The sequence below is a fragment of the Oryzias melastigma genome, linkage group LG17 (genome assembly GCF_002922805.2).
Source record: "Oryzias melastigma strain HK-1 linkage group LG17, ASM292280v2, whole genome shotgun sequence".
Lineage (NCBI taxonomy): Eukaryota > Metazoa > Chordata > Actinopteri > Beloniformes > Adrianichthyidae > Oryzias > Oryzias melastigma.
In genome coordinates this window covers 8,649,358-8,660,563 of record NC_050528.1, presented here as the reverse complement: position 1 = coordinate 8,660,563, position 11,206 = coordinate 8,649,358, and positions in this window count along the sequence as shown.

Genomic DNA, 11,206 nt, shown 5'->3' with positions numbered 1-11,206 from the left:
TTACGGTGTGAAAGTTTTAAAAATTAGTAGGCTATTCTGCTAGCTTTTTATACTATTTTGGCATTTACCAAGATATTTTTTTTGGCTGTTTTTGAGTTTAGCTAATATTTAAGATGCATGCTAGCTGTTTTGGCTAATTTGTTTTTTTCTTTTTTTTTCTTACAGTTTTTTTTAGGCTGTTTTTGAGTTTAGCTAATATTTCAGCTACATGCCAGCTATTTTGGCTAATTTTGGCATTTCTCTGTTTTTTAGTTTGAAGTTTAGCAATTTTTCCAGCTACATGCTAGCTGTTTTAGCTAACCTAGGCTTTTTTTTTTTTTTTACATTTTTTGTGGCTAATTTGACAATTAGCTAATATTATGGTTGGCTTATAATCTTCAGCAGCCAAATACAGCGCAGGCAATGCCCTATATGTAGTTAATATGTTTTAAAGTTATGGTATAAAGTTTAAAAAATTTAGTTTAAAAGTGTTCAATAAATGTTCATCCTCTTTGGCCCGCGACCTAAGGTGTGTTTTGGATTTTGGCCCCCTGTGCGATTGAGTTTGAAACCTCTAGTTTAAATGCTTCTAAAAAATAATAATAATAATTTTAGCTCTCACCAACATTAGATACAGCACTTTTAGATACCAGTCCCCAATTTGGAAATACTGGTGAATATGATTCTTTTCTAAGTTTCCTCTTATGTACTTCCTGTGTTTTAACACTTTTATTGTTCTTAGTGTTACTTAACTTTTATAGTAATTTTACTAATGTTTTTATCCTATATGACTTATATGACTATGTATTTTATGTTTTGCTATCTTTTATGCATGGTTGTTGTGGTAAAACTAACAATAGTTTTTTGTCTTAAATAATCCCTACTCCTCTCTTCTTATGTTTATTAATTTAGCTTTTGTGCATATTTTTGTACAGAACATTTAATTTACTTGGTGTAAAATCTTTTGTAAACATCTGTTTTTCAAGCTAATAAAGTGAAACCATGAGAGCAGCTCTTTTTGTTTAACTGTCTCCTTATTGCTTCTTGAAATTACCTATAATATAGGAAGCAAATTGCTCCATGATATGATTACTTGCAGATGGAGGTACATCCAGATATGAATTAACATGTTTATTTTCATATAATTCACCAGGGAATTCTATTGTTACTCACTAGATGGAGGCATTTTCAATAATGTCCGGAGAGACTGGAGCTGCTATTGAAATGGTAACAAGATTTTAATACTGCCTGTATATCGGAGTATCTTTCAAACACTGTCCGAATGGAAACTTGTTTTTTGCTTTTAAAGGTCAGTCACTGTTGATATCTGGGCTTCTGTTGGTGGAAACCTGCAGCTGCAGAAGTTCCTCCAGTCAGTAAATTCCTGTCAATGTGTGGAGCTTCGAAGGCTTTTTTGACAGCAATATTCGCCTGTGAGGAAAAGCAGTGGAAGGTCAAAGATGAGTCTCCATGTCAGCTGCAGGTAGAACATACTTTTCCGAGTTGTTTTGGAGTTGGAACAATAGTTGGAGTGAAACTGTGACACATATTACATCTCCAAGAGGTCGAGGACAAAGGAAAACCACAAATTTGGAGACTAAATATGAAGAGTGTAACAATTTATTTAAAAAAAACGATTCAATTCATTTAATTAGTGGTAGCTGATACAATTAATAGTCAATATTGGTTTAATTTTATTTTTATAGCCCAATATTACAGCACAGTTGTCTCAAAATCGTCCAAAAACATAAAATCAGTCATCAAAATATAAACAATAGGTGATTGCTAAAGGAAAACCCCCTAAAAAAACAGATTCCGGGGAATAAAAAAAGAAGAAACCTCAAGGTTGTCCACATGAAGGAGGGATCCTCTCCCAGGACGGACAGGCGATGAACCAGGACTCTTAAAGAATAATTAGCGTATCTAACTCTACAACCACATGTTTGAATAGGGTAGCAGATGGGCTTCATCCAGGTGGTGCTGGGACAGTTGGGGGCGTGAGACAAGCCAGAGGCGAGGTCCACAGCCAAGGACAGGAGCGCACAGGAATCTGGAATCTCCAGATGGAGGAAGAAGGACAACACATGAATCACACTGCACCAAACAGAGGCATGGAGAACTAAATGAAAAATAAATGATAAAGAATAGTGGAGCAGACTGAAATGGAGGACAGAGTTGTTGGCATAGAGCAACACCGCCCCCTCTTCCCCTCGTCCTTGCTGGGACCTCAGAGACTGGAGCTTGTGGCCTGCCCAGTGTATTTTCTACGCTACAAATGAGCTAATTTTAATTTTTTTTGCCTGTTCCTCATTCACAACGATTTGAATAAGAAAATAGCTTAATTTTCTTAATAAATGACCTCCATCATCAGAAAAATTCCAAAATGATTCAAACACCCGAAACACAATTTTCATCGGAGTGGGTCTTGCATAAAGCATGACGAAAATGCAAAAAGTCCTTAAGCCAAATAAAAGATAAGAGATGGTTTAATACAAATGTAAAGGAGAGATAAGAACAAGGACAGAGTTTAATTCCAACGATGCTAATAACGTTTGTATTCACACACTGGACTTAGATAAATGGAAGGAAGACATATTTGCAAACAGACTAGTTAGAGGCCAAAGTTCATTATCATCACTCAAATGTAATCAAAATGCTCCCGAAGACATTAATCAAAGCGTATTCATCAAATCAAATCTGGTGAGGCAATGAAGCCTACTGGGCTGGTTCTTGGTAATTAGCATGGCAATTACTGTAAGCCGTCACAGTTCTTAAGCAACCGAGTGGACTGTATGAGCTCCAGAGCGTAATCCCCCACAAATGACAAGATAATGGAGGCAAAGAGAGGCCATTGCTTCAAAAAGAAGAGGAGATAGAATTCCCAGCAGGGAGATTTCAGGGACCGGCACAGAGACACATTGAGGAAGAACAGTGTGCATTTGCTTCACATGGAGCTCATTTGAATGGGAGAAGCTTTTTTAAAGACGTATTTCTTTGTCTAATTCAGCGATTAACTTCAAAGCTATTTTCTTTCTTCTCAAATGATGTACATTTATATGCTCCATTTAAAAATATTTGAAAATAACAGCAATATATTTTCATTCAATAATGTATTTATTTATTTGTACGTTTTCACCTGTTGAACTGACATATTTATTCAAGTTAGTTTGATTATTAGAGCAGACGAAGGCATAAAACAGGAATCCAGTCTGCAGCAGCCCCAACCCCCCCCCCCCCCCCCNNCTTCTGAGTCCTTGTGTGCACATATGGGGACATGACATTTTTGACCTTCTAAATAAAGATTTAAAAATGCTCTCCAAACGAAAGCCCATGTCTTGGGAGGATAAAATGTCTGCTTATTTCTGAATTTCTTGACACTTTAATGTTATTGCATGGAGGAAAAATATATCGCGTTGACTGATAGAAGTATTAAGATTGGTCAGACCACATTAAAGTGCAGCAGAACCATTAACTGTATATTCAGTGAAATTATATACTGTATGTCTATAAGCAGAACTGAGTTATGTGTTTTTACAAATACCATCCAGATGATTTTACAAATCTGTCCAAATGAGTTCCTTGAAGCAAGAAAGATATTTAACCACAAATGGGTAAACGTAAGACAGTGGTTGTGTCTGAATTCCAACCCTTAACCCCTAACTACTAAAAAGCTATATAGTGCCCTGGATTTTAATGCTCACAATGCTCACAAAGCAGAGGACGAGGTGCCCTGACGTCATTGGATTGCACCCCTTTTAACTGCTAACTCAAACTGATTTATGAGACACTTTTGGGCGGCAGCATGTGAAAATGAAAAAGCAATCATCATTAGCTTTGTCACTTTAATTATGTCACAGAATTAGCGGTGTTGAAGAAGAAAATAAAAAAGACGTTCAGAGAATTGTTTTTTCATTTTATTTATGAGACAAGTAATGCAGGTACATTTTGAAAATGAAAAAGCACTTCTATTAATCCATTTTCATTTTCAAATGTGATATTTCTGATTGAATTTTGATACAAATTTACCAGATAATTTTTTCAAATTGCCCTTTTCTTTATCATTTTAATTATGTCACAGAATGAGAAGTGTTGAAGAAGACAATTAAAAGCCGTTCTGAGAATTGCTTTTTCATTTTATTTATGAGACAAGTAATGCAGGTACATTTGGAAAAGGAAAAAGCATTTCTGATAATCTATTTTAATTTTCAAATTTTATATTTTTAATTGAATTTTGGTTCAAAATTACTAAAGAACTTTTTGAAAATGAAATGTCAAATGCCATTTTCTTTTTCATTTTAATTAATTTACAGAATAAGCGGTGTTGAAGAAGAAAAAGAAAAAGCCATTCTGAGAATTGCTTTTTAATTTCATTTAATAGACAAGTAATGCAGTTACAATGTTAAAATGAATGAATAAATAATGAATGAATGAAATGATTTATTTCAGACAATCAGATGATAATAATACATGAAATAACATATCACATAATAAATCACAAGTTGATCAGCTGAAAGGGAGTGGAAGGAAGTGAATTTATATAATCCCACCCCAGTTCGACCATACCATTTTCTCTACATGAATTATCAACATCTTGTTCAGGATTTGATATCAAATATTTATACTCCACAATCATAGATTTAGGTTATAAAGGATCATTCAAATTTTAAACATCCACAGACAAGTCATTTATATTACTCAGTACAAAAAATCTAATTATACTCAGACGATTATCATCAGGAAATCATCCTCCACATCAATCAATACCAGAAGCCCAAGCATAGTCAGACCATCATCAGAAAAAATCCCCCGCACCAACCAGCATCAGTATCTATAATCATCTGAATATATACCACACCCCCGCCACCGATCAATACAGAATATCCTCCCAGCGATGATGATCAGAGCATATCCCAGATGATAATCATTATCAGGAAGAACAATCATCTACATTATTCAATGCAAAAAATTCAAAATATTCTTATTAAAAGAGACAATTTGTTCAGATTGTATTCATCAAATAATAATAATAGTAATAATAAGTAAAAAAGAAAATAAATCAAGAATATGTGCAGAATCAGTGATACATCTCAGTTTAGGAATAAGTTTTAGGCCACATAATCGTTCTTTGTTGTTGTGACTGAGAGACTGTGAAGTTGTTATCATATCAAGAGAATTGAGAACTCAACTGAGAATCAGGTCAAAGCGGTTTCTTGAGTTCACATTTTGCTTCAATTAAAGGTTCAAACATGCGTATTCCCACAGCTCTCAGTCGTTCATTGTTGTTATTTCTAAGTCAGGTCCGGCTGTCCGAGCGGTTCGACAAAGATCCTGGAGTTCTGAATTCAAGTGTAAAGGATCTGTTTCCTCTTTCGTAGGAGTCTTGCGTGCTTTGCCAGATCACATTACAGATCACAGAAATAGCTTTTTCAGAAGTGACTTTTATTTTAAATTATGAGTCACTAACACTTCCATAGAATCCCTTTAAAAAGACATAAAACGTTTGTATGCATTGATTTGAGTTTATTGATTGTTTGAAATGTAATTTATTCAACACAGGAAAAACACATATATAAATGAAAGGAAATGAGTCACAATCTGATTTTGAGTCTACATCCTTGTACCTCTTAGATATCCTAACTTTTTTGTAGTATAAACTTGAAACTGGAAGGGAAAAAGCAAATGTATTAAATCCCTCCCCTCCTATTTTTTGGGTAGTAATTCATAAGTGTTTTTTAAAAATATTATTTATTTGTAATGAACTGGAGGAAATAACTTGTTTTAAACACTTAAAGTGGCCAAATGCTGGTCTATTGTCTTTTTATAAACACTGAAAAATCTATTTTAGGTGCATTAAATTCAAATCGAAACATAAAATCAGATTTAAAGGTCAACACCAGCACATTAGAGAAAATATAACGGATTGTTTTGTGGCACAAGAGAAAATATTATGCTAATTTTTATTTTTTTTGTTACTTTAATTTGGGAACATTGTCTTTGATAGAAGAGGTGTTTTAGTAAAGGTCAAAATGTTTTCCCCTCATTTACACACATATGTAGAAATCACAGCTCATCAATGTTTACAGTGATGAATGTCTACAAAATCTGAGATCTGAAGGTGAAGCGAGGAGACACTTTGATTAACCGGCTTGGAGGGGTTTGAAAGCAAAATGAAAAATTTAACAAGTGAAAAACACGGTCATGACTGGGAACACCCTCTGCATTTCAATGAGCCTCATGGATCTGGAACATAAAGTAAATGCCAGCACCCTTCCTCTTTGAAGCAGCCCTGAACCGGCTGTGAGACTGGAGCTGTCCACCTACGACTTCAGCTCTCATTAATGATCATTTGTTATGTAAACTCCGCTGTTTGGTGACAAATGGAATATTTATTTAGCGCTCAAATTGCATTTGTCTGTGTTTAGTTAAATGATGCAGCACTTCTTCAGTAATGTACTACAGTTTAATTGTCGTTTGCTCCATAGAGAATTCCCGTGAGTTCAATGTATTCATGGACTGAGCCAGACTTATTCTCAAGTCACAATGGGTTTGATTTTAAACAAAAACTCTACAATTTTTATGCTTTTGTTGTATTTTTATTTTTTTTAGTAATGTGATAAAAATGAAACTTGCAAACAGAAAAGCTGGTTTTACAAAATTATCTTTAAAAACTGTTGCTGATTGCTATTTTGATTATCTGTGAAGTAATGGAAAATGTTATGACTTTCAGCTTATTTAGTATTTAAAAATGTTTAAATTGTGAAAAGGTTTTAGCTTTTTACACAACTTTTAAAGTGATTTGATGTAAAAAGAAGCTTTTTAATCTAGCTCTGCCAAAAATCCAAACATTATCAAATAAAAAAGCTATTTCAAAAAAATAAATTAATAAATAAACATTTAACTAGTTGTCTGTCTGTCAGTCCACCTATCCAACCATCCATCCATCCATCCATTCATCCCATCTGTCTGTTCATCCATTCGTCCATCCACCCGTTCATCCTTTCATTCATCCATCCATCCATCTCACCTGTCTGTTCATCCATTTGTCCATTCATCTGCCCATCCGATCACCCATCCATCCGTCTATCTATTTGTCCATCCATCCATCCATCCTACCTACCTGTCTGTTCATCCATCCATCCATCCATCTCACCTGTCTGTTCATCCATTTGTCCATTCATCCCACCTTTTTGTCCATCCATCCATCCATCCACCCGTTCATCCTTTCATTCATCTATCCATCTATCTCTCCGTCCATCCATCCATCCATCTATCCATCCGTCCGTCCATCCAACCCACCTGTCTCTTCATCCATTCATTCATCCATCCATCTGCCCATCCGATCACCCATCCATCCGTCTATCTATTTGTCCATCCATCCATCCATCCATCCTACCTGTCTGTTCATCCATTCATCCATCTATCCATCCATCCTTCCATCCATCCGCCCATTCATCTATCCATCTATCTCTCTGTTCATCCATCCATCCATCCACCCGTTCATCCTTTCATTCATCTATCCATCTATCTCTCCGTCCATCCATCCAACCCACCTGTCTCTTCATCCATCCATCTGCCCATCCGATCACCCATCCTTCCATCTATCTATTTGTCCATCCATCCATCCATCCATCCATCCATCCATCCCACTTGTCTGTTCATCCATCCTTCCATCCGCCAGTTCATCCTTTCATTCATCAATCTATCTATCTCTATGTCCGTCCATCCATCCAACCCACTCATCTCTTCATCCATCCATCCTTCCATCCATCCGCCCATTCATCTATCCATCTATCTCTCTGTCCATCCATCCATCCATCCATCCCACCTGTCTGTTCATCCATCCATCCATCCACCCGTTCATCCTTTCATTCATCTATCCATCTATCTCTCCGTCCATCTGTCCGTCCATCCATCCAACCCACCTGTCTCTTCATCCATCCATCTGCCCATCCGATCACCCATCCTTCCATCTATCTATTTGTCCATCCATCCATCCATCCATCCATCCATCCATCCCACTTGTCTGTTCATCCATCCTTCCATCCGCCAGTTCATCCTTTCATTCATCTATCTATCTATCTCTATGTCCGTCCATCCATCCAACCCACTCATCTCTTCATCCATCCATTCATCCATCCATCTGCCCATCCGATCACCCATCCATCCGTCTATCTATTTGTCCATCCATCCATCCATCCATCCTACCTCTCTGTTCATCCATTCATCCATCTATCCATCCATCCTTCCATCCATCCGCCCATTCATCTATCCATCTATCTCTCTGTCCATCCATTCATCCATCCATCCATCCAACTCACCTGTCTGTTCATCCATTCGTCCATCCACCCATTCATCCTTTCATTCATCTATCCATCTATCTCTCCGTCCATCCGTCCGTCCATCAATCCGTCCATCCATCCAACCCACCTGTCTCTTCATCCATCCATTCATCCATCCATCTGCCCATCCGATCACCCATCCTTCCGTCTATCTATTTGTCCATCCATCCATCCATTCCACTTGTCTGTTCATCCATTCATCCATCTATCCATCCATCCTTCCATCCGCCCATTCATCCTTTCATTCATCCATCCATCTATCTCTATGTCTGTCCATCCATCCATCCATCCATCCATCCATCCATTCATCCATCCATCAATCCATCCCACCAGTTCATCCATTCATCCATCCATCAATCCATCCCACCAGTTCATCCATCCATCCATCCATCACTACTAACAAAACAAAGTAGAACTTTTTTTTCCAACTAATACCTTGATTTTAGAGTTTATTAAGTCTGTACATGAAATATAAATAAAGTCTCTGTCTGGACTTTGAGTCTGCAACTAAAACAAACCATCTGGGCCCATTTATCAGTGATTACAACCTAGTAAGAGCTGCAAAATCTTATTTCACCTTTTTGAAAATTTCTATTGTATCTTGTGCTACTTCTAAAGATAAATAGAATTAATAATTATAATAAATGTATTTTTAAGAACTTAATCTCTGAAAAACTTGATTTTAAGACATTTTTTATTTTAATTTGTAATATTGTGGGGCAGTAAAACCTTAGATTTCAACCAAAAAAAAAATACTTTTTTTTTTTACAGATTTCTAATCTTTATTTTTGCACCACCAAAATAAAACAATTGGGTTTCGGAGCGCTCTAATTTAACTCATCAAAAAGCAACAGGAACATTTCTGAGAAATAAAAAAAAGGTTGACCACTAACTTTTTATTAACACTATATTATTTATGCTGACATGCCACAGTTTTTCACAACAGCAAGACAGTATAAAAAAGACGTGAGGGATTTTAAAGCTTCCTTTAACCTGTTTAGCTTTAACTTTTGCTTTATCTTCTGGACAAAATCAAGCTCTTAGGGGTGAACTTCCCTCTGAAAGGATGATATATGTAACTTTTCATGATGATCAGCATTTATACCTGTTTCTTCCGCTACTAGAGAGCGAGTTTGGTTCAGACTTGGTAGATGTAACTAAAACGAGTCTCATTGTGTATCAAATAGTAAAAAATGATTTAAACTTAAAGATATGACAAGATTAAAGTGCTGATAACTGATCTCATATTCCTTTCTTTCATAAGTGACCATGACATTGTCAGGTCTGTGTCTCTGTGACGTGTTTGTGTCGTATTGTCTTCATCACTGAGTGTTATCATTCTGATTTCCTTTGTCTGCCGCCTGCCCTGACCCACGCCTGAACTACATCATCCAAAGTCAAAGTCTGTTACTAAAGTTTTGAAAGTATTTGTGCAAAATGAGAAGAGCGTGAACCTCTTGGTTTAGTGTGATGTCATCAGGGGTGTAAAAAAACTCAACAGTTTATCTTCTTCTTGGTACGAGAGAGAAGAAATGGTTTTAATTACGACTTTAAATCTTGTAAATTCAGTCCAGTTCTCTCTAAATTTTTTCTATGATTTTAAATAATTTTTAAAAATTAGGGCCACTATCGTGTTTATTTTCTTCAGCCAGACAGCCACTCTAAAGGGGTAAAAGAGTGACTCTGGAGCCTCAGGTTGCAGACCCATAAAAACACATTCTTCTGCGAGTATTTTCCTTTAGCTGACTCCTCAATGTTGTACTATATGAACACACACTATGACTGTAATCTTCTCCCTTCAGCCTAAAAAAAGATCACTTATGTGGGTTATTGGTTCAGATTGTTTATTGACTTTTTATGGCGATTACTCCAGACATGTTGGTATACTTACAGTACGATAGCATGTATTCTCCAGCCCAGCATCCAAACACAAACACTTGAGCTGCAGAGTGCCAGGGAGCCTCAGCAGGGCTCACTATAATAGGCAACTCGAGAGCTTCTGTGTATCCTCTGTGACACTGCTTGGAGTACCCTTGATATTTAAATGAGTCTCTGCATTTTGATTTCCAGGTTCAGTGACTGCACCTGCTGGACTTATTGCCTGAAACACTATTTTTTTTTGCTTAATAAATGAACAAGCTTATTGGTTTAAGGATATAAAGTACATTAAATATCAAATAAATACACTTTGCTCTTTGTAAATCTTTTTTAAATACATTTTTTTTGTTAAACACTGAGGCGGAAATGCTGTTGTTCTTCTTGGCTATAATCTTCTTTCATCAAAATGGATTACAAGAAATTAACCTCACTATTGTCGATGTTTTGTAAATATTTATGTCCATTTGTTTCCATGACAGCACAACCATGGTTTCCATGACACCATAACACCTTTATTTCAAGTCTGATTGTCCAACTAATGGATATTTCCCTTTCATCAGTCGTTTTTAAATAGCCTGTCAGAAAGTAGCTGCATATTAAACTTGCAGTTTGGGCTAAAGGGGAGATTTTAATGCATGTGAGCACTTACAGCATACAGAGGTTGAATTCATTAAAAAAAAACAAACAAAAAGTTATTTGTCACTCGTCCATTTTCCTGTGGGTGATGTGTGTTTAATCAGGGAGTGCATGACCTGCGCTCTTTAATTTTTATTTCATTAAAACAAAATATCGACCTTGTTCGTTTGGAAACAGAGCAGATTTTTTCTTTTGAGAATGTGGTGAAAGAGTCTGAAAAGGCCAGCCTTATGACTCGTCCCTGAGCAGCGTCTGAAAGGTGAGAAACTCACGGCGAGGAAGGGTTATTTCTGAGAAAATAACAGTAATTCAAGCAGAGCTCCTTCGGTCACATCCGTGATGGTGTTTCTCGTCTTTGGCCAGCCCCTGCCAGA